The 26,942-nt window shown below is 44.4% G+C and overlaps 1 long non-coding RNA gene across 2 annotated transcripts; it reads right to left on the minus strand.

Moving 5' to 3' along the window:
* Window positions 1-958: 958 nt before the first annotated feature.
* LOC122544326 (uncharacterized) lies at window positions 959-26,579 on the minus strand. Of its 2 annotated transcripts, none has more exons than XR_015754362.1 (3): window positions 26,540-26,579; window positions 2,691-2,855; window positions 959-1,037 (listed from the first exon to the last, which is right to left on the minus strand). It is a non-coding gene; the product is annotated as an uncharacterized LOC122544326 (long non-coding RNA). The 2 variants fall into 2 exon arrangements; XR_006310319.2 differs by lacking the exon at window positions 26,540-26,579 and adding an exon at window positions 25,793-26,089.
* Between the last annotated feature and the right edge of the window lie 363 nt (window positions 26,580-26,942).

Consider the following 26,942-nt stretch of genomic DNA (forward strand, 5'->3'; position numbering starts at 1 on the left):
GAGCAGCCTAGGAAAAATCTGGTCTGGCTCTTGGGACTTATCAATCTTAATGTTTTCAAACATTTCTAGCACATCAACTTCATCAGTCTTGATCTGGTTAAGCCTGTATCCCAGCTCCTCTAAGTTTTCATTTACAACAAGTTCCCTTTCCTTAGTGAAAACCGAAGCAAAAAACTCATTTAGGGCTTCCCCTATCTGCTCAGACTCCATGCTCAAGTTCCCTCCGCTATCCCTGATTGGCCCTACCTTCTCCTTGATCATTCTCTTATTCCTCATGTATGAGTAAAATGCCTTTGGGTTCTCCCTAATCCTTCTTGCCAAGCCTTTATCGTGCTCCCTCCTGGCTCTCCTTAGTCCATTTCTGAGATCCTTTCTAGCATGCCTGTAATCCTCTAAAGCTGTGCTAGATCCTTGCTTCCTCCACCTTACGTAAGCTGCCTTCTTCCTTTTGACAAGAAGTTCCTCTGTTCTCATCATCCAAGACTCCTTAATCTTACCCCTTCTTACCTGCCTCAGAGGAACAAACTTGTGCATCACTCGCAACAACTGCTCCTTAAATAGTCTCCACATGTCTGCTGTGCCCAAACTGTGGAACAATTGCTCCCAGTCTGTACTTCCCAACTCCTGTCTGACAGCGTCATAATTTCCTTTTCCCCAATTAAATATCTTCCCTCGGTAACTGCTACTTTCATTCTCCAAGACTATGCTAAATGTGAGGCAGTTGTGATCACTGTCACTAAAGTGCTGTCCCACTGTGAGATCTGACACCTGTCCTGGCTCGTTGCCGAGCACCAAATCCGAAATGGCCTCTCCCCTCATTGGTCTGTCTACATAACGAGGCTAAACGATCACCTTCGATTTATGCTGCTGTGTTAAAATTGTCTGCATTACAGCAGTGACCATGAAAGCAGAGACCATTGTGAGACAGCAAAAAGGCACTACATAAATGAAAGTTCTCACGTTTGGTCCTTTAAGCTCTCCCCAAGAGATGAGACCTTTGAAGGGAGGTGGCTGCTGAATTATCGGAGCCTTTGAGTCTGTAATAAATGACAAAAGTCAAGGGTTACGCTGCACCGAAGGCAAGTCAATCTGTGAAATTATACATTAGGCACTGGCTTGCAGTACAATTCAGAGACGCCTACTCAAACCAACTTCGTGACAAATGGTTCTTTAAAAGTGTGACATTAGATGGTGCAGAGGAAGGTTATAAATATTGCGAGTGTCTTATCTCCATTCACATCTGCCTATTGCATATATTTCAGCATCAAACATCAAAGATTATACACAGATCAAAGCTACCCTATTTACAACAGATTTTGCATTTCAACTTTGATGTGGCCTCTCTCCTTTTAACTACGTATTTGCTCTTTCCACCCATGTTTCCGCCTGATCAGTTATTCCTCTTGCTAAAGGAGGAATTAGCATCTCACTGATTGAGGCTACTTAACCAAGCTGTATCCATGTTGGCCGTCTGGAAGAGCTATCGAATCAATCCCCACTCCTTCATTCTCCATACGGATTCTGTCCTATTCATGTGCATAGTCAATTCTCCTTTTGGAAGATAATGGTCAATCTTTCTAGACAATGGAGTATCTCAAATTGTAATGGGTTGGAATTTTTTTTTTAACATCGTAGATTCTCCACAGTGTGGAAACAGGCCATTCGGCCCATCGAGTTCGCACCAATCCTCCATAGAGCATCTCACCCAAATCTACCCCATCCCCATGGCCAACCCACTTAACCTGCACACCTGCATATGATGGGTCAATTTAGCACAGCCAGCCCACCTTAACATGCACATCACATCCCTGGGCACTATGGGACGACTTAGCACGGCCAATCCACCCTAACCTGCACATCCCTGGGCACTACGGGACAATTTAGCACGGCCAATCCACCCTAACCTGCACATCCCTGGGCACTATGGGACAATTTAGCACGGCCAATCCACCCTAACCTGCACATCCCTGGGCACTATGGGACAATTTAGCACGGCCAATCCACCCTAACCTGCACATCCCTGGGCACTATGGGACAATTTAGCACGGCCAATCCACACTAATCTGCACATCCCTGGGCACTATGGGACAATTTAGCACAGCCAATCCACCCTAACCTGCACATCCCTGGGCACTATGGGACAATTTAGCACGGCCAATCCACCCTAACCTGCACATCCCTGGGCACTATGGGACAATTTAGCACGGCCAATCCACCCTAACCCGCACATCCCTGGACACTATGGGACAATTTAGCACGGCCAATCCACCCTAACCTGCACATCCCTGGGCACTATGGAACAACTTAGCACAGTCAATCCACCCTAACCTGCACATTCCTGGATGCTATGGGGCAATTTAACACGGCCAATCCATCCTAATCTACACATCCCTGGAAACTATGAAACAATTTAGCACGGCCAATCCGACCTAACCTGCACATCTTTGGACTGTGGGAGGAAACCCATGCAGACACGGGGAGAATGTGCAAACTCCACACAGTCGCCCGAGGCTGGAATCAAACGCAGGTCTCTAGCACTGTGAGGTAGCAGTGCCAGCCACTGAGCCACCATGCCACCCTTACAGGGAACAATACAGCGCAGGCTTTAAATATCTAACAGAACATGTACATATAGCAATCAATGTGCAAGTCCTGGTGTTGCTGTCAAATAAGTGACTTTTCTCACCTACCTCCTTGAAAGTGATGTCACAGGTAGACAGGGTAGTGAAGAAGGCATTTGGTTCACTTGTCTTCACTGATCAGTACATCGAGTATAGGAGTTGGGAGGTCACGTTGCAGCTGTACAGGACACTGTTGAGGCCACTTCTGGAATATTGCATACAATTCTGTTCACCCTGCTCGAGAAAGGATATTATTAAGATGGAAAGGGTGCAGAAAAGATGTACAAGGATGCTCCCAAGGCTGGAGGGTTTGAGTGATAAGGAGAGGCTAAATAGGCTGGAGCTGTTTTCCTTGGAGCATTGGAGGCTGAGGGGTGACTTTACAGAGGTTTACAAAATCCTGGATAGGTTAAATATACAAGTTCTTTTCCCTGGGGTGGGGAGTCCAGAACTAGAGGGCATAGGTTCAGGGTGAGAGGGGATAGATATAAAAGGGACTTCTGGGGGAACCTTTTCACACAGAGGGTGGTACGTGTACAGAATGAACTGCCGGAGGAAGTGGTGGAGGCTGGTACAATGACAACATTTAAAAGGCATCTGGATGGGCATGTAAATAGAAAGAGTTTAGAGGGATATGGGCCAAATGAGGATACCTGGTCAGCTTGGAAGTGTTGGACCAAAGGGTCTGTTTCCGTGCTTTGCATCTCGCTGACTCTATGACTTTAAGTGCTGGGAAGTTGGGACTAGTGTAGATAGGTGATAAGGATATATTGGCCTTGGAGGAAGAACAACATACGTTCATAGGAATAATACATGGACTTCAGTGGTTAAGATTATGAGGAGAGATTGTGCAAAGTAGAACTACTTGCCCTAGAACCTAGAAGGTTAAGGTATAATCTCATCAAGGAATTAGCAGGAAAAGACAGGGGAGATTACAAAATAAAACTTTTTCCATTATTCTAGAACTAGAGGATATAGTCTGAGAATTAGGGCCAAGCTGTTCAGGAGAGACATTAGGAAGCACTTCCACATACAGAGGGTGGGAGAGGTTTGGAACTCTCTTCCAAAACTGCAAGCAACTGGGACTAATTTAGTTTTGGAAACCTGGTTTGCATGGACTATTTGGGCCAAAGGGCCTTTTTCTCTGCTGTTTGACTGTATTGACATTGTATGGAATGAGTCAAATGCAACTCGAAGCTCCCATGCTTCGACTGGTAGACCAGTCGATTGGGGAAAGGAGGCCATTCAGCTTAAAGTTCTAGTGCTAGCTCTTTGATACGGCTTATCCAGCTAGCTCTCCCTCCCCGCGTAACCAATTACTGTGGACTGAAATCACCTCAAAATATGTCAGTTTGTTTAAGTCCATTCTTTATGATGCTAAGCATTAGTCACTGCCAATCTGTCTCTATGACTCTGAAAATTAATTTGTTTTACAAATGGAGAGTCACACGCCTCTTTAAACTTTAGAAATTGCGTTCTTGTTTCTGTAATCTTTTATTCCCACTCTCATATTTTACCTTTACCATCTGATTCATCCTTGACTTTATTATTCAAACTGACATATCATAGACTGTGTGACTCAGCGATGATTCTCCAATCTGACTGCTTAATGACATCCACAGGAATTGGTTGTATTCACTCAGGCTGTGATTATCCTGAGGCACAAAAAAGGAAAATTCTCTGTAGTTTGTTGGGTTTTGTTTTTGCATCTTTAATTTATTGAAAGGAGAAATATAACATCTCATCTCTTTGCCTTGCATTCATCACATCCATGCAAGAAAGCCAAATTTCAAACAATTTCTATTGCAGATGAAATGATTGGTCGTCAAGTTGACTCTAATTGGCTGGGGTGTCACCATGGAGAAAGTGACAGGCGACATCTCAGCCAATCAGAGTAAACCGTGCAACTGTAGCGAACCCCAGTTTACTGTGGTATAGCTTGTAATGAGCCAATCAGGGTAAAACTTGCAAACAAATAGCACCTTTTCTACTATGGGAAAGATTGTATTGATCATTTGAAATTTGGCAATCCTCATGAGTGCAAAATGTAAAGCTAGCATCTCTCGGTGGTTAAAAGGGCAATTAGCACATTTGCCTTCATTGCTCGGTCCTTTGAATATAGGAGTTGGGAAGTCATGTCGAGATTGTAGGGGACATTGGTGAGGCCTCTTCTGGAATACTGTGTCCTGTTTGCTTGCCCAGTTATAAGGAGAATGTTGTTAAGCTGGAGAGGGTTCAGAAGAGATTTACCAGGATCTTGCTGGGCGTGGAAGATTTGAGTTACTAAGAAAGGTTGGGGAGGCTGGGACTTTTTCGACTGGAGTTTAGGAGGTTGAGAAGTTATAAAATAACAAGAGATATAGATACAGTTAATAGCAGGTGTCTTTTCCCTCGGATGGAGGATTTCAAGACTAGGGGACAGATTTTTCAGATGAGAGAACGAAGATTTAAAAAAGACTTGAGGGGCAAGCTTTCTACACAGAGCGTGGTTCATGTGTGTAAAGAACTTTCACAGGAAGTGGTGGATGTGGGCACAATTACAATATTTAAAAGATATTTGGATAAGTACATGAATATAGAATCATAGAGTCACAGAAATGTACAGCACGGAAACAGACCCTTCGGCCCAACCCGTCCATGCCGACCAGATATCCCAACCCAATCTAGTCCTCCCTGCCAGCGCCCGGCCCATATCCCTCCAAACCCTTCCTGTTCATACACCCTAGTATGAAAGGCTTGGAGGTTTATGGGCCAAGTGCAAGCAGGTGGGACTAGTTTAATTTGGGATTATGGTCAGCACGGACTCATAGAATCCCTAAAGTGTGGAAACAAGTCATTCAGTCCAACGGGTGTCTAGATTAGAGTGGTGCTGAAAAAGCACAGCAGGTCAGGCAGCATCCGAGGTCCTCCTCCTCCTCCTCCTCCTGCTCCTCGGATGCTGCCTGACCTGCTGTGCTTTTCCAGCACCACCCTAATCTAGACTGTGGTTTCCAGCATCTGCAGTCCTTGTTTTTACCATTCAGTCCAACTGGTCCACCGACTCTCCAAAAAGCATTCCACCCAGACTCAACCCCCCCCATCTCCCCCTGTATTTCCCATGGCTAACCCGCCCAGCCTGCACATCCCTGAACACAATGGGTAATTTAACATGGCCAATACACTTAACCTGCACAGCTTTGGACTGTGAGAGGAAACCGGAGCACTCAGCAGAAACCCATGCAAACATGGGGAGAACGTGCAAACCCCACACATACAGTAGCCCAAGGGTGGGATCAAACCCAGGCCCCTGGCGCTGTGAGGCAGCAGTGCTAACCACTGAGCCACCGTGCTTCCCTGGACTGGTTGGACTGAGGGGTCTGTTTCCATGCTATATGACTCTACTGCGTGGCCAAGAGATCATCTCTATTATATCATTGTTAGGAAACATTAGGAAAATGTTAAGCCCTCAAAGAGTGTGCAGATGAGCTTTACCAGAGATGAGATAGGTCGAGGGAGAGAGTCAAAGAGCTGGGAGTATACTGTTTCAAGCAAGAGTGTTAAGGGACATCAAATTGACGTGCTTACAATAAGGAAGATAGGGAGAAGCAACCTCCACTGAGTCATCAAGATAGGAAGCAGTCATAGAGATTATTACAAGGGCCAACGCTAACAGGACACTCAGAGGAAATTGCAAAAGTGGAGAATGATATGGGCCATGTGCTGGCAAATGGGACGAGATTAGGATATCTGGTCAGTATGGAGGAGTTGGATCGAAGGGTCTGTTTCCATGCTGTACATCTCTATGATGCTATGACTGTCACCTTTAATGTGATTAGCCTATCTGCCTGCAGCAGAATGAGAAGCGCAAGGAATTCAAGGTGGGATAGAAAAGGAACATAGATTTGGTGAGTCATTACTACATATCAAAGCCTGTTTCTCCCAGGAGACCATTCTGGAGTGGTGGAAGAACACTCAGGCTGATTAAAAGTCTGACAGTACACAACACAAACACTCGATAGCAGCTGAAAGGATGGCAGGTTGCTGAAGCCTTCGCCCTAACCAACCGAAGGAGTCACCCATGCTCAAACAGAATTCAGCAAGAGTGAGTTCCTTAAGTGCACAAAGCAAACCATCGAGTGACAAGGGAAAACCTGACAACTGCTGAGGCAAAGACTCTACACAGAAACCGAGATAGATTGGGACAAGTAGAGTACAGACACGTACTGAACCAGCCCCTGTTTGCAAAGCCCAAAACAAAATGCGTGCTTGTTAGATGTGATCTGCAATTGGGCAGTATTTTCTGAACAGTCCCAAGTGTGCCAAAAGCAATACTAATAGCCAATTGAAGATAAGTAGTTGAACTTGTAATGTGGCTCATTTGTGCTCTCCAGGCATTTAGCACACTTGCTTTCATTGCTCAGACATAGAATATAGAACATTACAGTACAGTACAGACCCTTCGGCCCTCAATGTTGCACTGACCTGTGAAACCAATCTGAAGCTAACCTACACTATTCCATACTCATCCATATGTCTATCCAATGACCATTTAAATGCCCTTTACGCTGGCAAGTCTACTACTGTTGCAGGCGGGGCATTCCACACCCCTACAACTTTCTGAGTAAAGATACTACCTCTGACGTCTGTCCTATATCTATCCTCCCTCAATTTAAAGCTATGTCCCCTCGTGCCAGCCATCGCCATCTGAGGAAAAAGGCTCTGTCCACCCCATCTAACCCTCTGATCATATTCTATCTCTCAATTAAGTCACCTCTCAACCTTCTTCTCTCTAACGAAAACAGCCTCAAGTCCCTCAGCCTTTCCTCATAAGACCTTCCCTCCAGAGCAGGCAACATCCTAGTAAAACTCCCCTGAGCCTTTTCCAAAACTTCCACATCCTTCCTATAACGCGGCGACCAGAACTGTATGCAATACTCCAAGTGCCTCCGCACCAGAGTTTTGTACAGCTGCAGCATGACCTCATGGTTCCGAAACTCAATCTCTCTACCAATGAAACTAAAACACTGTATGCCTTCTTAACAACCCTATCAACCTGGGTGGCAACTTTCAGGGATCTTTGTACATGGACACTGAGATCTCTCCACTCATCTCCACTACTAAGAATCTTACCATTTGCCCAGTACTCTGTCTTACTGTTACTCCTTCCAAAGTGAATCACCTCACACTTTTCTACATTTGCCACCTTTCAGCCCAGGTCTGCAGTTTATCTATGTCCCTGTATAACTTACAATGTCTTTTGGCACTGTTCACAACTCCACTGACCTTAGTGTCATTTGCAAATTTACTAACCCATCCTTTTATGCGCTCATCCGGGTCATTTATTAAAATGATGAACAGCAGTGGCCCCAAAACAGATCCTTGTGGTACACCACTAGTAACTGACTTCCAGGATGAACATTTCCCATCAACCACAACCCTCTGTCTTCTTTTCAGCTAGCCATTTTCTGATCCAAACCACTAAATCATCCTCAATCCCATGCCTCAGCATTTTGTGCAATAGAGTTGAGTACAGGGGTTGGGATGTCATGTTGCAGCTGTATAGGACATTGGTGAGGCTTCTTCTGGAATACTGTGCACAGTTCTGGTCGCCCTGCTATTGGAAAGTTACTATTGAGCTAAAGAGGCTTCAGAAAGGATTTTCCAGGATGTTGCCATGTATGGAGGGTTTGAGTTATAAGAAGAGGCTGAGACCTTTTTTACTGTAGCATAGGTGACCTTACAGAGGTTTATAAAAGCATGAGGGGAGTAGACAGAGTTAATGGGGGGGGTGTCTTTTCTCAGAGATGGGGGAATTTCAAGATTAGGAGGCATATTCTTAAGGTGAGAGGAGAAAGATGTTAAAAAAAGACGAAGGGCTGGTTCACGTTAAATGAACTTCCTAAGGAAGTGGTGGATGCGGGAACAGTTGCAACCTTTAAAAGACATTTGAATAAGTCCATGAATAGGAAAGGTTTGGAGGGATATGGGCCAGGAGCAGGCAGCTGGAGCAGGTTTATTTTGGGATAATGGTTGGCATCGGCTGGTTAGACTGAAGGATCTGTTTCCATGCTGTATGATTCTAAACGTGGCATGCACGCAAACACATTCATATGCATTTTGTTTTGCAAATAAAAGGAACATGATGAAGGCTTGAGCCTTTTTGGCATTATCAATTAGTTTAAGGTAGACTGTTGCTGTGTACATGGTTGTGCTTGCGTGGTCTTGTCTATAACTTTACAATTCAGCAGTCTGATGGAGTATTCTCTATGTACTACTAACACTCAACCACTCAACATCACCCAGGTCAAAGCAAACTCCTTCACTGACACCCGATTTACCACCTTCAACATTCACCTCCTCCACCATGGACACACAGTAGCAGCAATGTGCACCACTTACAAGATGCACAGAATCCCTCCCATGTGGAAGCAGGCCTCTTGTTCCATTGAGTCCACACTGAACCTCCAAAGAGCATTCCACCGACACTCTCCCCCCTATCCCTGTAACCTTGCATTTCCCATGGCTAATCCACCCAGCCTATACCTCCCGAGGTGCAATGGGGCTATTTAGCACGGTCAATCCACTCTAACCTGCACAACTTTGGACAGTGGGGATAAACCGGAGCACCCAGAGGAAACCCACGCAGACATGGGGAGAATGTGAAAACTCTACACAGACACCCAAGGCGGGAATCGATCCCAAGGTCCCTCCGGGTGCTCCGGTTTCCTCCTACACTCCAAAGATGTGCGGGTCAGGTGAGTTGGCTATGCTAAATTACCTATAGTGTTAGGTGCATTAATCAGAGGGAATTAGGTCTGGGCAGGTTAGTCTTCGGAGGGTCAGTGGGGACTTGTTGGCTGAAGAGCCTGTTTCCACACTGTAGGGGAATCCAATCCATTCCCTGGCACTGTGAGGCAGCAGTGCTAACTGTTAAGTCACTGTGGGTTGACTCTTCAGCTTTGGATGCTTAGGATCAGGCAATAAAGGCTGGTCTTGCAAAACAAAAATAATAAAAGTTGATCGAGCCAACATCGCCTACAGCCCATGAACGAAAAGAAAGGACAAAGACTTTTTTTTGTAAACCAACCCATTTGCCACCTGCTTTCCCAATTAATTTTCCACGTAATGGTCGGGCCGTGGGACGTTTCTGAGCAAAACAACCTTGGAGTGAAGGTCCATAGTTCATCGAAAGTAGAGTCGCAAGTAGACAAGATAGTGAAGAAGTATGCTTGGTATGCTATTGATCAGAGTATAGGAGTATAGGAGTTGGGAGGTCATGTTGTGGCTGTACAGGACATTGGTTAGGCCACTGTTGGAATATTGCATGCAATTCTGGTCTCCCTGCCATAGGAAAGATGTTGTGAAACTTGAAAAGGTACAGAAAAGATTGAAAAGCATGCAAGGTTTGTGAAGGTTTGTAGCTCAGGTTGAGGTTTAGGGTGTAGGTTTGCTCGCTGAGCTGTAGGTTTGAGATCCAGACGTTTCACTACCTGGCTAGGTAATATCATCAGTGGCGACCTCCAAGTGAAGCGAAGCTGTTGTCTCCCTCTTTCTATTTATATGTTTGTCCAGGATGGGGTTCCTGGGGTTTGTGGTGATGTCATTTCCTGTTCATTTTCTGAGGGGTTGATAGATGGTATCTAGATCTATGTGTTTGTTTATGGCGTTGTGGTTGGAGTGCCAGGCCTCTAGGAATTCTCTGGCATGTCTTTGCTTAGTCTGTCTCAGGATAGATGTGTTGTCCCAGTCAAAATGGTGGGTTTTTTTTCATCTGTGTGTAGGGCTTGCACAAACACTACGTAGGACAAACAGGAAGAAAGTTAGCCACCAGGACACACGAACACCAACTAGCTCCAAAAAGACACGACCCTCTCTCCCTCGTAGCCCTACACACAGATGAAAAAAAACCCCACCATTTTGACTGGGACAACACATCTATCCTGGGACAGGCTAAGCAAAGACATGCCAGAGAATTCCTAGAGGCCTGGCACTCCAACCACAACGCCATAAACAAACACATAGATCTAGATACCATCTATCAACCCCTCAGAAAATGAACAGGAAATGACATCACCACAAACCCCAGGAACCCCATCCTGGACAGTGATATAAATAGAAAGCAGGAGACAACAGCTTCGCTTCACTTGGAGGTCGCCACTGATGATGTTACCTAGCCAGGTAATGAAATGTCTGGATCTCAAACCTACAGCTCAGCGAGCAAACCTACACCCTATTGACAAGCATGATGCCAGGGTTGGAGGGTTTGGGTTTTTGGGAGAGGCTGAACAGACTGGGGCTGTTTTCCCTGGAGCATCGGAGGCTGAGGGGTGACTGTAATGAGGTTTATAAAATCATGAGGGGCATGGATAGGATAAATAGACAAGGTCTTTTTTTCCCCAGGATAAGGGAGTCCAAAACGAGAGGGCATAGGTATAAGATGAGAGGGAAGGAGTTAAAAAGGACCTAAGGGGCAACGTTTTCACACAGAGGGTGGTGCGTTTATGGAATGAGCTGCCAGAGGAAGTGGTGGAGGCTGGTACAATGACAACATTTAAAAAGCATCCGGATGGCTACTTGAATAGGAAGGATTTAGAGGGATATGGGCCAAATGCTGGCAAATAGGACTAGATTAATTCAGGATGAGTGGGACTGAAGGGTCTGTTTCCGAGTTGTAGATCTCTATGACTCTAATTATGACAAGTAAATGCAACAGCGCTATGAACAATGTTAACATTGTCCAGATGGATTGAAATCTGCCTTGACAGGCCAACACTAAAGATCTAGCGAAGGTTCATCAGACTGATTCCTGGGATGGCAGGACTGACATATGAGGAAAGCCTGTGTGAGAAACAAAGCTCACTCACTTCAATAATTTCAGTCCGAGATAAGATCTGAATCAGTAGTGTCATTTATTTTACTCTTGCAAGAGGGTGTGGTGTCCACTGTCCACAAGGCAGGGACACACACACACTGAATTCAACTAATATACGATATTTATGTAATTTGGTTCCTTTTTTTATCCCATTGCTCCTCCCCATTTACATCTTCCACTTCTCTAAGATTGGCACCCATTACTCCTGTTTATCTCTTGCCTTATCCGGCCTTGTCTGTGACAAAATGCTTATTTCTGGTCTCACAAGGCCATTTGACCACATCCCGCTGTGGGCCATTGTTAGGTATATCCTTTCTTCACCATTATCTATTCCCTCCATCTGTGCTTTCCCCAACCATACTGATCCTTATGACCCCTTTTAATTGGGGTTTGTTCCTGTGTTTCTGCAAAAGTGGGAAACAGATGCTGATAACTACTGTTTGTGCAAGCATATCTGGCTTAACCTACATCCTCACAGCACCTTATCTATTTGTCTGTAACATCTACCATTGTTTTGCAGTCACGTTTCATTCTTGCATACAATTTTAGCTAATACAAAAACAATTATATATTTCCTCCACATAGTTTGCATTCTTGTTGACCCTGCTCTTAGTTGAAACAATTATACACTGGTGTGAGTTCATTTACCTTGCATAAGTAATTATAATTGCAGAAGTAACACTACTTTACCTATATCCCACAACCAGATCGACTGGGCTTGTACTCACTGGAATTTAGAAAAATGAGGGGGGTTCTCATAGAAATATATAAAATCCTGACAGGATTGGACAGGCTAGATGCGGGAAAAATGGTTCCTATGTTGGGGTATGTCCGAACTGGGGGTCACGGTCTAAGAATAAGGGGGTAAGCCATTCAGAACTGACATGGTGAAGAGTTTCTTCACTCAGAGAGAGTTGGGAACCTGTGGAATTCTCTCCCACAGGAAGCTGTCGGGGCCAGTTCATTAGCTATATACAAGAAGGAGCTGGATGTGACCCTTGTGGCTCAAGGGGTCAAGGGGTAATGGAGGGAAAGCAGGAGTGGGATACTGTACATCAGCCATGGTCAGATTGAATGGTAGGGGCAGATTCGAAGGGCTGAATGGCCCACTCCTACTTTCTCCCTTTCTATCCTCACGCGTCTACGATGCCGAAAAAAAACAGAATTAAAAACAGTGACTGAAAGTTGAGTAATTGGAGGATGAAAGTTAAATTGCCACAGAGTAGAATGCCTGTGGGCTGCGGGGGGGAAATCAAAGCAATCCACTTATTAGAGATTGCAAAATGTTGTAATGTTCCTGAACTGTTTCTCAAAGCACAAAATGCTCTGATCGATTGGATGTGCGTAGTTGCTGACGTCAGCGCCATTGCAATTTCAACCTCCATGCAATTAGAAAAACATGGTTTTTGTTGTTTTGATTTTGTTTTGTGAATGAAAACACGGGCGATTCATCTTCAGCCTTGACATGATCCTAACAGGAAGGAGGGTGTAACCTCCTCCCTCAGTTCAGAGCCAGGGCACCGAGTGGGGACTGGGACACTTCCAGACCATCCACGGCAAGAGGTGTTCCTGGGTCAGGAACAGAGCCCAGTGAAAGAGGAGGGAGAAGGCAAAGAGCGAGGAGGGGGCGGGGAAGGGAGCTGAGGGAGAAACGCTAGGAACTCTGATGCAAGGAGGGGGACCCAGAGAGAGGGGAAACAACCAAATATAGCAGAGGGAGAAATGTCAATCAGCAGAGGGGCCAGCTCATGTCAGGAAGGTAGCGGGGAGAGTGAAAGGATGAGCGAAGAGAGAGAGAGAGTGGGAGGGAAGAGAGTGAGAGAGAGGGTGGGAGAGAGAGGGAGACATAGAGAGGGGGAGAGACTGGGCAAGGAGATACTGGGCGAGGAGAGAGATTGGGAGAGGAGTGGTGGAGAGTGAGACAGTGGGAGAGGAGGGGGTAGACAGAGATAGGAGAGGCTAGGCGAGAGAGGGAGGAGAGTGTGGGTGAGGAGAGAGGATGGGCGATGAATGATTGAGAGAGATGAGAGAGTGGGAGAGGAGAGAGAGAGTGAGAGAGGAGAGAGGCAGTGGAGGGAGTGGGAGGGGAGAGTGTAGACAGAGAGAGTGCAGCCAGTGGGAGAGGAAAACAGAGAGGAGAGAGAGGGAGAGTGAGAGGAGAGAGTAGGAGTGGAGACAGTGGGAGGGAGAGTGGGAGGGAGAGAGAAAAGAGGGTGGGAGAGAGAGAGAGAATGGGAGGGAGAGAGACGGGGGAGAGTGTGGACAAGGAGAGACTGGCCGAGGAGAGTGAGTCGGTGAGGAGTGATGGGGAGAGTGAGAGGGGGGAGAGGACAGAGGGAGAGACAAAGATGGGAGAGAGAGAGAGAGGAGAGTGTGGGTGAGGAGAGAGTGAGAGGGAGAGTTAGAGAGAAGGGGAGAGAATGGGCAAGGAGAGACTGGGTAAGGAGAGAGTGAGAGAGGGAGTGACAGAGACACGAGAAAGTGGGAGAGAGAGGAGAATGTGGATGAGGAGAGAGAATGGAAGAGGAATGATTGAGAGAGGAGAGAGAGGGACAAGTGAGAGAGTGGGAGAGGAGAGAGACAGTGGAGAGAATAGGAGAGGAGAGAGTGTGAAGAGAGAGAGAGTGCAGCCAGTGGGAGAGGAGAACAGGGAGATTAGAGAGAGGGACAGTGAGAGAGGAGAGAATGGAAGTAGAGGGAGTGGGAGAGTGAGTGAGAGAAGACAGAGAGTGGGACAGGAAAGAGTGAGAGAGGAGGGAGAGAGTGAGAGGGAGAGATAGAGAGAGGGAGAGAATGGGCAAGGAGAGACTGGGTGAGGAGAGAGTGAGAGAGGTGAGTGGGAGATGATGGAGTGAGAAAGGAGAGAGAGAAAGGGAGGGGAGAGTGGCAAAGAAGAAAGTGAGAGCGGGAGATAGTGGGAGCGGTGAGAGAGTGAGACAGTGGTAGAGGAAGAATGAGAGAGTGAGGGAGTGAGAAAGTGGGAGAGGAGAGTTGGGAGAGTGAGGGAGAGTGGGAGAGGCAAGAGAGAGACAAGAGTGACAGAGTAAGAGTGGGAGAGGAGAGAGTGAGAGAGGACAGCGAGTTGAAAGAGGGAACAATGGGAGAAGAGAGAGAGTCAGAAAAACTGATAGCACTGGGTGAGAGAGGAGAGAGTGAGAGAGCAAAAGGTAAGAGAGGATGATGTGAGAGGAAAGACAATGAGAGAGCGGAGAAAGTGGGAAGGTAAAAGGCAGACAGGATAGAAAAAAAAGATTAAACAAAATGGAACCATAAGGAATTGGGAGAAAATACAGACGATGTAGAGAAAGTAGGATTACAGAAGGGAAAATTGAGAGAAAAATCATGAAAAACATAACAAGCTTTTTGACAGGCGGGGTGATTAATACTTAGTCATATCCCGCACCACCTGCTATAACTGAACATTAGGAACAAGCTCCAGTGGAATTAACTTCCAAACGAAAGAGAGAGAGACGTGAGACAGGATGAATAATGATTTAGAATAGGGCAGAATAGAGAGAACAATCAGCAGGAGGAAGGGGTTCAGGGCCAGAAAGCAGAGGGTGATTATACACTCACCACTGAATCAGACTAACATTAAAAGCGCAATTGCAAATATGATATCAGAGGAACAGTTAGGAGGGTTTGGGTTGACTTAATTCTTTCTGTACTGAATTGGGAAAATTGTGTTTTTTCTCTCAATGTTGAAACAGACATGGCACATTTACAAATTTACTCTGATTTAGATGGACGATGCGAATCAATTACTGGGAAAGAGCAGAAAGAAAAGAGAGCAGAGTGTGGGTGTGAGAGAGAGCAGAGAGAGAACGGGGAGGGAAGAGAGAGACAAAGAGTAGGACAGAGGAGAGAAAGAGTAAGAGAGGAGACAGAAAGAATGAGTGGGAGAGAAAATGGGTTGAGGACAAAAGAAAAGGAAAACAAAAAAAAACTAAGGGGAGGCAGAACAGCAGAGATTAAAACCAGAAAATGCTGGAGAATCTCAGCAAATCTGGCAACGTCAGTAGGGAGAGAAATTGAGCTGGTATTTGGAGTCCAATATGATTTGTTTTATTTGGAAAGTAACAGAGAGTGTGATTGAAAACAGTATGATTTAATGTTCGGCAGTATGTACAAAACAGAAACCCCAGTGGGAGATCAAAATTCCATTTCATTCTCTCAGTCATAACCTACAGCAAATAAATTAAACTTTAAAAGCACTCCGGTTGTGGTCTCCTTTCCGTTTTGAATTATCTAAAGCTGCTGATCCCAGGAAATAAACAGGTCATATAATGACCAATTGCTCCTAATGCCATCAAACACAGGCAACTGAAAATGTACCACATTTTTAAAATAAGCTTTCACTTCCAAAGGTACTGAGGGAAGGCTGGTTAGGGTCGATGTCCGCTCTGGAACCTACTTGTCAATCAAATAAGGCTGCCAGGAACTGATAGGGGGGATGAGGAAAGTATCTGTTAATTGTGCTAAAAGGCAGCTGCTGGCATATTTGGGAAAAGACTGACTGGGGTATGTATCACTTCTGAATTGAACATGGTCAGCAGCAAAGATTTCCCATACATTGACTTAGGGTCTCACTTGGAGTTGGAAGAGTGTGTCCTGTTCCGGTCACCCTGCTATGGGAAAGATATTATTAAACTGGAGAAGGTTCAGAAAAGATTTACCAGGATGTGGCTGGGAATGGAGGGTTCAAGCCAAAAGGAGAGTTTGGGACCTCTTTCACTGGAGTGTATGGCGTTGAGGGGTCTGAACTTATAGAGGATTATAAAATCATGAGGGTCATAGATAAGGTGAATAGCAAAAATCTTTGCTCTAGGGTGGGGGAATTCAAAGCTAAGGGGTATATTTTAAGGTGAGAGGAGAAAGATTTAAAAGGGACCTGAGGGGCAACCTTTTCACACAGAGAGTCGGTCACATGTGGAATGGACTGCCAGAGGCTGTGGTAGATGTAGGTACAGTTACAGCATTGAAAGCACGTTTGGATAGGTACATGGATAGGATAGGTACCTGGCTAGGATAGGTACATGGATACATTAGGTACATGGATAAGACAGGTACATGGATAAGATAAATACATGGATAGGATAGGTACATGGATAGGATAGGTGCATGTATAAGATAGGTACATGGCTAGGATAGATACATGGATAAGATAAGTACATGGATGGGATAGGTACATGATAAGATAGATACATGGATAAGATAGGTACATGGCTAGGATAGGTACATGGATAAGATAGGTACATGGATAAGACAGGTACATGGATAAGACAGGTACATGGATAAGATAGGTACATGGATAGGATAGATACATGGATAATACAGGTACATGGATAACATAGGTACATTGATAAGATAGGTACATGGATAAGATAGGTACATGGATAGGATAGATACATGGATAAGATAGGTACATGAATAGGATAGGTACATCGATAAGATAGGTACATGGCTAGGATAGATACATGGATAATACAGGTACATGGATAAGATAGGTACATAGATAGGATACATACATGGATATGATGGGTACATGGATAGGATAGATACATGGCTAGGATAGATAAATGGATAGGATGGGTACATGGATAGGATGGGTACATGGATAGGATAGATACATGGATAAAATAGGTACATGGATAGGATAGGTACATGGATAAGATAGGTACATGTATAGGACAGGTACATGGATAAGATAAATATATAGATAAGATAGGTACATGAATAGGCCAGGTGCATGGATAAGATAGATACATGGATAGAACAGGTACGTGGATAAGATAGGTACATGGATAGGATAGGTACATGGATAAGATAGGTACATGGATAAGACAGGTACATGGATATGATAAATACATGGATAGGACAGTTACATGGATAAGATAGGCATGTGGATAGGATACATACATGGATACGATGGGTACATGGATAGGATAGGTACATGGATAAGATAGGTACATGGATAAGATAGATACATGGCTAGGTTAGATACATGGATAGGATGGGTACATGGATAGGATGGGTACATGGATAGGATGGGTACATGGATAAGGTAGGTACATGGCTAGGTTAGATACATGGATAGGATGGGTACATGGATAGGATGGGTACATGGATAGGATAGATACATGGATAAAATAGGTAGATGGATAGGACAGGTACATGGTTGGATAGGTACACGGATAGGATAGGTACATGGATAGGACAGGTACATAGATAGGACAGGTACATGGATTAGATTGGTACATGGTTAAGATAGGTACATGGATAAGATAGGTACATGGATAAGATAGGCACATGGATAAGACAGATACATGGATAAGATAGGTACATGGATAAAATAGGTCCATGGTTAGGAAAGATACATGGATAAAATAGGTATATGGATAGGATACATACATGGATAACATAGGTACATGGATAAGATAGGTACATGGATAGGATAGGTACATGGATATCATAGGTACATGGATAGGATAGAAAAATGGATAGGATGGGTTCATGGATAGGATAGGTACATGGATAAGATAGATACATGGCTAGGATAGATACATGGCTAGGATAGATACATGGATAAGATAGGTACATGGATAGGATGGGTACATGGATAGGACAGATACATGGACAGGGTAGGTACATGGATAAGATAGGTACATGGCTAGGATAGATACATGGCTAGGATAGATACATGGATAAGATAGGTACATGGATAGGATGGGTACATGGATAGGACAGATACATGGACAGGGTAGGTACATGGATAAGATAGGTACATGGCTAGGATAGATACATGGATAGGATAGGTCCATGGATAGGATTGACACATGGATTGAATAGGTACATGGATAGGATGGGTACATGGCTCGGATAGATACATGGATAGGATGGGTACATGGATAAGATGGATACATTGACTGGATACGTTTAGATGGATATGAGTCAAATGAGATGGTTCAGTTTAAGGAACATGAGTTGGGCCAAAGGATCTGTTTCTGTGCTGTATGACTTCATGACTCTAAAAGCCTGGAGCATGGATGTCAAGAAGAGCAGAGATCTGAAGGCCAAGATGGGTACAATGACAACATTTAAAAGACATTTGGATAGGTACATGAATAGGAAATGTTTAGAGGGACATGGGCCAAACACAGGCAAATGGGACTAGTTTAGTTTGGGGAACTTGGTTGGTATGGACGAGTTGGATTGAAGGCTCTGTTTCCATGCTGTATGACTCTCTGACTCGATAACCTGTTGGCCTTGCATCAATAGCTACCTTGACATGGAGCCTGAGATTGCGGCCAGCATTCATTCAGCTCACATGATGTAGCCAACAGAGTTCGCCGCACTCTTCGGAGGGTGAAAATGCTGGGAATCCGTGCACGCTTGTGTACTTCTATACCCTATACTGTCTCTTGGCAGGAGATAGTCAATCTTCATTTACAGCAGTGGGGATGAGGACTGTTTCACCATTGCTGTGGCCTTGCATGTTTTGCCCATGCTCTTGCTACTAATGGAGGATGATGCTAAGGATAGAAGCCTGGTACACGTGAAGCTTTACATTGTTGGTTAGTTTTCTGTCAGTCCATTTAATCTCTTGTGTTTTGCAAGACAACCAGAGCCTTGGTAAACCCAGTACTGAGTTTGGCATCGAGTGATACGTTGCTGATAATTGTTAATCCAATTGTTGACTTGAAGCTGTCAGTACGGACCAGAATAAGATTTTTGGTGCTGGTGGAAGATGGTAATCTTGGTCTTTCAGAGGCTGATTGTCTGTCCAACCTACTTGCAGCTCCATAAGAGCCAATCTACAATGTTATTGCAGGTGAAATACAAAACAATGTTGCCTCCTCAGCCAACAACTGCTCACAGAATAGGGCATCATCAGTTTGGTCTTGGTGCACAGTCTTGCTAGGTTTAACGGCCTTCCATCAAGAAACTGGGAGTTATTAGCAGCATCCCTTAGTAGCACAAGCTGGGTATTGATGAGACCGCAACTGTGCACTTAAGAAAAGATGTAATTGCATCAGAAGCCATGTGGAGAAGGAAGTTCCTGCAATGAAGATGTTCCTTTATGAGTCAAAATTCGGAGATGCCGGTGTTGGACTGGGGTGTAAAAAGTTAAAAATCACCCATCACCAGGTTATAGTCCAACAGGTTTAATTGGAAGCTTTCAGAGCCACTATCACCTGATGAAGGAGCATCGCTCCGAAAGCTAGTGTGCTTCCAATAATATTGGACTATAACCTAGTGTTGGGTGATCTTTTACTTTATGAGGAATGGGTACACAGGTTGAGCGAGACAGAGAAAACATCACCCTCCAGTGGAGAAAACAATTCAAAGAACTCCTAAACCAGAATGCAATAATTGATGAGAAGTTTGAGGGAATTTCCGAACTGCCAATGGAAGATAGCCTTGGACTCCCTCCTACTATGACAGCTTCCATTAGACACATGAATAATGGAAAAGCTATCAGGAGTAGATGATAAATAATGGAGACCTTCAAACATGGAGGAGCTGACCAAAATGTGAAGCTGTGGACATGATTTTCACTATTTGGCAACCGCAAGAGAAATGCCAGGGACAGCACCACCACTCTACATCGCCTTCATCAATCTGACCAGAGCTTTTTGACTCAGTCAGTCTGGAACTGTGATGATACTAAAGCTTTAAGAGATGTATTTTGTCCTGACATTGTTTTAAAGAAAGGTTTTAAGACAGAGGTGCTGAGGTGTTTTTAAAAGTTTGAACAATAGAAGCAACCCAGATGAGTGTGGTCAAGCTCCCACAAAACCAGGATTTTTCATTTTAGCTTTCAATGGTTGTTGCTGGCTCTCAGCAGGGTTTGGAAGTTGCAGTTCATATCTCTCCCTCCTGTACCATCTCTCAGAGCTTTCTATGGTGTTGTCCTGCTGCTGGAATTGCATGTGAGACAATCAGTTTTTCTGAATTTGTCTTTGTCAAAGGTGTATTTATGGAATGTTACTATGGATGTAGGCTTGATCGCTGAGCAAGGTTCATTTCCAGATGTGTCATTTCCTGTGGTGATGTTATTTCCTGTTCTTTTTCTCAGGGCATGGTAGATAGGGTCTAACTTGATGTGTTTGTTGATAGAGTTCCACTTGGAATGCCATGCGTCTAGGAATTCTCGTGCATGTCTCTGTTTGGCTTGTCCTAGGATGGATGCGTTGTCCCAGTTGAAATGGTGTCCTGCCTTATCTGTATGTAAGGATACTAGTGAGAGAGGGCCATGTCTTTTTGTGGCTAATTGGTGTTCATGTATCCTGTGTCATGTATCATGTAACACCAACTAGCCACAAAACGACATGACCCTCTCTCACTAGTATCCTTACGTACAGATAAGGAAGGGCACCACTTTGGCTGGGACAACACATCCATCCTAGTCTAGGTTAGAGTGGTGCTGGAAAAGCACAGCAGGTCAGGCAGCATCTGAAGAGCAGGAAAATCAACGTTTCAGGCAAAAGTCCTTCATCAGGAATGAAAGCAGGTAGCCTCCAGGGTGGAGAGATAAATGGGAGGGGAGTGGGGCTGGGGAGAAGGTAGCCAAGAGTACAATAGGTGGATGGAGGTGGGGATGAAGGTGATAGGTCAGAGAGGAGGGTGGAGCAGAAGGAAGATTGGCAGGTAGGACAGGTCCTGAGGACGGTGCTGAGCCAGAAGGTTGAAACTGGGGTAAGGTGGCGGGAGGGGAAATGAGGAAACTGGTGAAGTCCACATTGATGCCCTGGGGTTGAAGTGTTCTGAGGCAGAACAAAAAAACCTCTCTCCACCTTGGAGGCTCCCTGCCTTCATTGAAATGACATCACCAACCCAAAGAAACCCAAACATATCAATAAAAAGCAGGAATCATGAACAGTGCTTTGCCTAGAGGCCCACTGAAGATGTTACCTAGTGGGGTGACAAAACGTATGGAAATGAACCTTCCAGCTCAGTGAGCAAGCCTACATCCAGAACCTCAACCTGAGCTACAAATCTTGCAAAACACGCTAGGATGTTACTATATTGGAACAGTTAATTAATCATAATAACAATATCTATTATTTTGTTAAACATTTTGACAGAGTTATAATTAAGCCAATACTTTTCTTTTTCTTTTCTTTTGTTATATTTTACCTATAGCATGTGAATAAAGAATAGTTTGACCAGTTGAAATACATCTAGACTGCAAAGTGAGGGGATTTGGTCTGTTCCATAACAGAAGACCCTGTCAAAGACCAGCTGTTCCAATATATTCATCAACATCTTCCATCTCTTCCACATTAGTGATAGTCCTCTCTGACTGTAACATGACAGAATCCTTTGAGATCAGAACAGTGGTCAGGTAGGGATGTGTCACTTTGTCCACCCTTTTCACCTCCTTCATCACCGCCATTCTTCATTTTGTTAAGAATAAGCTTCTCAGAGTCACAGAGATGTACAGCATGGAAACAGACCCTTTGGTCCAACTCATCCATGCTGACCAGAAAGCCGAAATTAATCTCGTCCCATTTGCCAGCTCAGACCCTTCCAAACCCTTTCCTATTCATATACCCATCCAGATGCCTTTAAAAATTACAATTGTACCAGCCTCCACCACTTCCTCTGGCAGTTAATTCCATACGCTCACCACTTTCTGCATGAAAATATTGCCCCTTCAGTCCCTTTTAAATGTTTCCTGTCTCACCTTAAACCTAAGCCATTTTCTTTTGGACTTCCCCACCCCAGGGAAAAGACCTTGACTATGCACTCCATCCATGCCCCTCATGACGTTATAAACCTCCAAAAGGTCACCCCTCAGCCTCTGATGCTCCAGCAAAAACAGCCCCAGCCTATCCAGCCTCTCCCTATAGCTCAAACCCTCCAATCCTGGCAACATCTTTGTCAACCTTTTCTAAACCACTTCAAGTTTCACAACATCCTTCCTATAGCAGGGAGATGGGACTTGAACACAATATTCCAAAAGTGACCTAATCAATGTCCTACACAGTCATAATATGCCCTTCAACTCCTATACTCAATGCACTAACCAATAAACGCAAGCATACCAAATGCCTTCTTCACTATCCTGTCTACCTTCCACTTCCAAGGAACTATGAACATGCACTCCAAGTTTCCGGGTGTAGAAATTTTCTACAGGATGGACAGAAAGTGTTTCAACCTCAGCAAGTTGAAACCCAAGAAGAAGATGACACTGGCCTCTTTTGTTGAAGGTGACAACCTTACCTTTGCTGTCTCAGAAAGCCTCACATATCATCTTGACAGAAGCACACAGAAGAATTGGTCTCAGCCCCAATCTCAAGAAGGCTCAAAACCTGTCCCAAGGTCAAGTTGCACTCCACCCTTCTGTTAAGGGAGAAATCCTCTCTTGCCTGGGAAGCTACCTCTCATCTAAGATTGACATCAATATGGGGATTCAACATCACATCCAATCTGCAAGAGTTGCCTCTGGATGACTAAGGATGAGAGTCTTCAATGACATTGGCGTCCATGCTGTTACCAAGACCTTTGTGTGTAAGGCACCTTTCTGACTCTCTATATAGCTCCAAAGCTTGGACTACAAATGGATGCCACCCCAAGATCCTTGAGAAGAACCATTAACAGCCAATAGCACTAGAATCAAGACATCACCTTCTAAACCCATGACCACTTCCATCTAGAAGGACAAAGGTAACAGACATACGGGAACACCACCACCTGCAAGTTCTCCTCCAAGCCACTCACTACCCTGAATTGGAAATATATCACTATAGTTGGGTCTAAATTCTGGATTGTCTCCCGAATGGCATTGTGGGTCAACCTTCAGCAGGTGGACTGCAGTGGTTCAAGAAGACAGCTCGCCACCACCTTTGCAAGGGCAAATAGGGATGGGCAATAAATGCTGACCAGCCAATGATACCCACGTCCCACAGAATGAATTTTTAAAAATGCTCATTCTAAACCAACTCCACTGGATCTGCCACGTTCTCGAATGTCTGCATTCCAACTGCCAAAGCAAATCATCTTCACCCAGCTCAAAGGAGGCACTCAAATGAGAGAAGGACAAGGGAAGCATTTCAATGACTCATTGAAAGCTACCCGCAAGAAATGCAACATGGATATCAACGCATGGGAGACTCATTCAGAAAAAAAGCTAATTTGAAGGAGGTTCCGAGATGAAGAAGCACAATTTTTCAAGACTACCCATCTGCAAGAGAAAGTTCAGGAAATGAACTGGAGAAAGGAATACCAGTGACCTCAAGGAGAATGCCAGGTCCTGAAAACACCTGCCAAATGCATGGTGGGCGGTGTGGCTCTTGGCTTGGGCTCATCAACCCAAAAGGACCCACAGAACCCCTGACCTGTGCCATGGAATATCCGAGGTGGACAATCATACTCATTAGGAGAAAGTGGGGACTGCAGATGCTGGAGATCAGAGTCAAGAGTGTGGTACTGGAAAGACACAACAGGTCAGGCAGCATCCAAGGAGCAGAAGAATCGATGTTTCTGGCATAAGCCCTTCAATCATACTCATTAGCAAGTGACTGCTGATGACAATGATGGCAAATGTCAGTCAACTACTTCAGAGTTCATGCCCCTCCCTTTCCTCCATCATCAGGTTTAGAAATGTGATATTCACTGATGATTGCACAATTTTCAGCACCATTCATGACTTCTCAGATAGGGAAATAATTTTGGTTCATATGAGTCAAAGCATATATAATATGCTACTTGGATTGATACATGGTAAGTAACATTTGCATCACAATAATCTCAGCAATTACCATCTCCATCAAGGGAGAATCTAACCATCAGCCCTTGACATTCAACTGCATTACCATTGTTGAAACCCCATCAATATCTTAGGAGTTATCACTGACCAGAAACTGAATTGGTTCAGCCATACCAATACCGTGGCCAAACCAAATAAATACTTGGAATCCTGATTAAATATCTCACCCCTTGACCTTCCAAAGCTTATCCATCATCTACAAAGCACATGTCAGGATGAATGCAGCTTCAGCAATACCCAGAAAGCTCAAAACCATCCAGGAGAAAGAAACCCAATTGATTGACACCCAGCCACAAACATTCAATATCTTTTCTCTCTACCATTGATACATAGTAATAGTTGAAGCAGGCACTTTGCATGTTTGCCTTCATTGCCCAGACCATTGAGTGTAGGAAACAAAAAATTGTCGAATATCATAGTGGGTCAGGCAGCATCCATGAAGAGAGAGCAAGCTAAAGTTTCGAGTCTAGATGACTCTTCTGAAGCATCTGCTGTAATTTACTCTTTTACTGCGTATAGGAGTTAAGACATCACAGTGCCGTTGTACTAGATGTTGGTGAGGCCACTTTTGGTGTAATGTGAGCAGTTCTGGTCTCTCTACTGTAGGAAGGATATTATTAAATTGGAAAGGATGCAGAAAAGATATACAAAGATATTACCAGGACTGGAGAGTTTGAGTTATAAGGAGAGGCTGGATTTCTTTTCACTAGAGTGTAGGAGGTTGAGGAGTGACCTTATGGAGGTTTATAAAATAATGAGGGGCATAGATAAGGTGAATAGGCAAAGTTTTTTTTCCCCTGGGGTAGGAGAGTTCACAACCAGAGGGCGTATTTTTATGGTGAGAAGAGAAATATTTAAAAGGGACCTGAAGGGCAACGTTTTCACACAGAAGGTGGTTCATGTATTAAATGAACTGCCAAAGGAAGTGACAGATGCAGGTGCAGTTACAACATTTGAAAGACCATTGGACAGGTGCATGAATAGGAAAGGTTTAGAGGGATAGGGAGCAAATGCAGGCAAATGGGACTAGTCTGGTTGAAGAAACTTTGTCAACATGGATGGGTTAGGTCTGCTTCCATGCTGTATGACGCATGATTCTATCTACAAGATGCATTGCAGCAATTCACCAAGCCTCCTTAGTCAGCATCTACTGTCCTCTACCATCGAGAAGAACAAGGGCAGCAGATATATGGGAACACCATCACCTTCAAGTTTCCCTTCAATCCACTCCCCATCCTGACTTGGAAATGAATCCGCCATTTCTTCAGTGTAGCTGGGTCAAAATCCTGGAATTCTCGCCCAGACAGCAGTGTGGCTGTAGTTACACCACCAGTAGTTCAAGATGGCTGCTCACCATCACCTTCTCAAGGGGCAATTAGAGATGGACAATAAACGCTGACCCAGTCAGAGACACTCAAAGCCTGTCAATGAGTAAATAAATATCCCACCTCTAAAACAAGAGGTGGGGGTGCCGGGTGCGGAATCCTAGTCAGGACCAATAAAAAAACTACTCAGTACCCAACACTAAATACCAACAGAGCTTACCAACAGTTTTCAGCTTCTGAAGTAGTCATATCAGATCAGAATTCTATCCCTCTTTAAAAGCACTGTGTGTGACCAAATGGTGTTCAGGATAGCGGCTCACCAGCACCTTCTCCAAGGTAAATAGGGAGAGGCAATAAATCTTGGTTCAGCCAGCAACGCCCCACATCCCGTGAATGGAATAGAAAGGAAACCGAATTAAAGTCAGACGCGATTCAAAACCCACATCTTATGTGAGGGGAGACTAAGAAAGTGACTGTTCTCACGCTGCGAATCCCTCGCAATGAAAGACTACATTCCCCGGGGGAGGGCAAACCAGAGTCATCAGCAAAGACATCGACGCCCCGCACAATGCGGCAGAACAGTCTCGACTGATTCGGAATGTAACAATCCGTGCCCTGGTTAGCGTGGGGCAGGCCAATGCCGACAGGGAAATGGATTTCTTAAAAGAATTTAAACAAAACCGAACCGGGCCAACAGAGCGGAATGTTCTGCATTTCCTCCAATGGAGTGGAGGATTACATTATTCTCACAGATTAGAATAAAGATGTTTGCACATAACGTTCAATTTATAAATTCAACATATATACGGGCAGATGGATACCTGTGGAAACATTGTATTTTACACATAGAGAGTATATATAGGGTTTATTCTATACATTGGTGGTATTGCATATAAATGAGCATATCATGTATACGTGTAATGTTACTCCTATAACATAATATAATATTTATAAATAAATGACATACTTGAATATCCAGACTTCACTAATGCTAAACTGTATTGCAGTAATACACTGGTGAGCAGCTTAATTTTGGTGCTCGGTATTTGACATATTTTCATTTTATTTTGATCCAACTTTCTTCTCTGGCGTAATCATCTGGAAACCCCACTCATGTTAACTGGCGTGTTCTAGAAACGTCCTTTGGTTCTCTCGGGAAACAGCTTTTAATCAGATTCAGCCGAAAGTCTCGCTATCGTATATATATATAAATATATATATATTTTAGTGTTCGTCCCTCATTATTCCTTTGTCTGGAATTTGATTTATTTTTTTCTCTCTCTCTTTGTCTCAAATTTTATTTTAGTTTTCGGCCGAGATTGTATCTGCATGAGGACCAGACTGAATCGCAGTGTCCATGGTTGTCTAGG

The sequence above is a fragment of the Chiloscyllium plagiosum genome, unplaced genomic scaffold (genome assembly GCF_037043375.1).
Source record: "Chiloscyllium plagiosum isolate Xiang-an unplaced genomic scaffold, Cpla_swu_hap1 HiC_scaffold_44, whole genome shotgun sequence".
NCBI lineage: Eukaryota > Metazoa > Chordata > Chondrichthyes > Orectolobiformes > Hemiscylliidae > Chiloscyllium > Chiloscyllium plagiosum.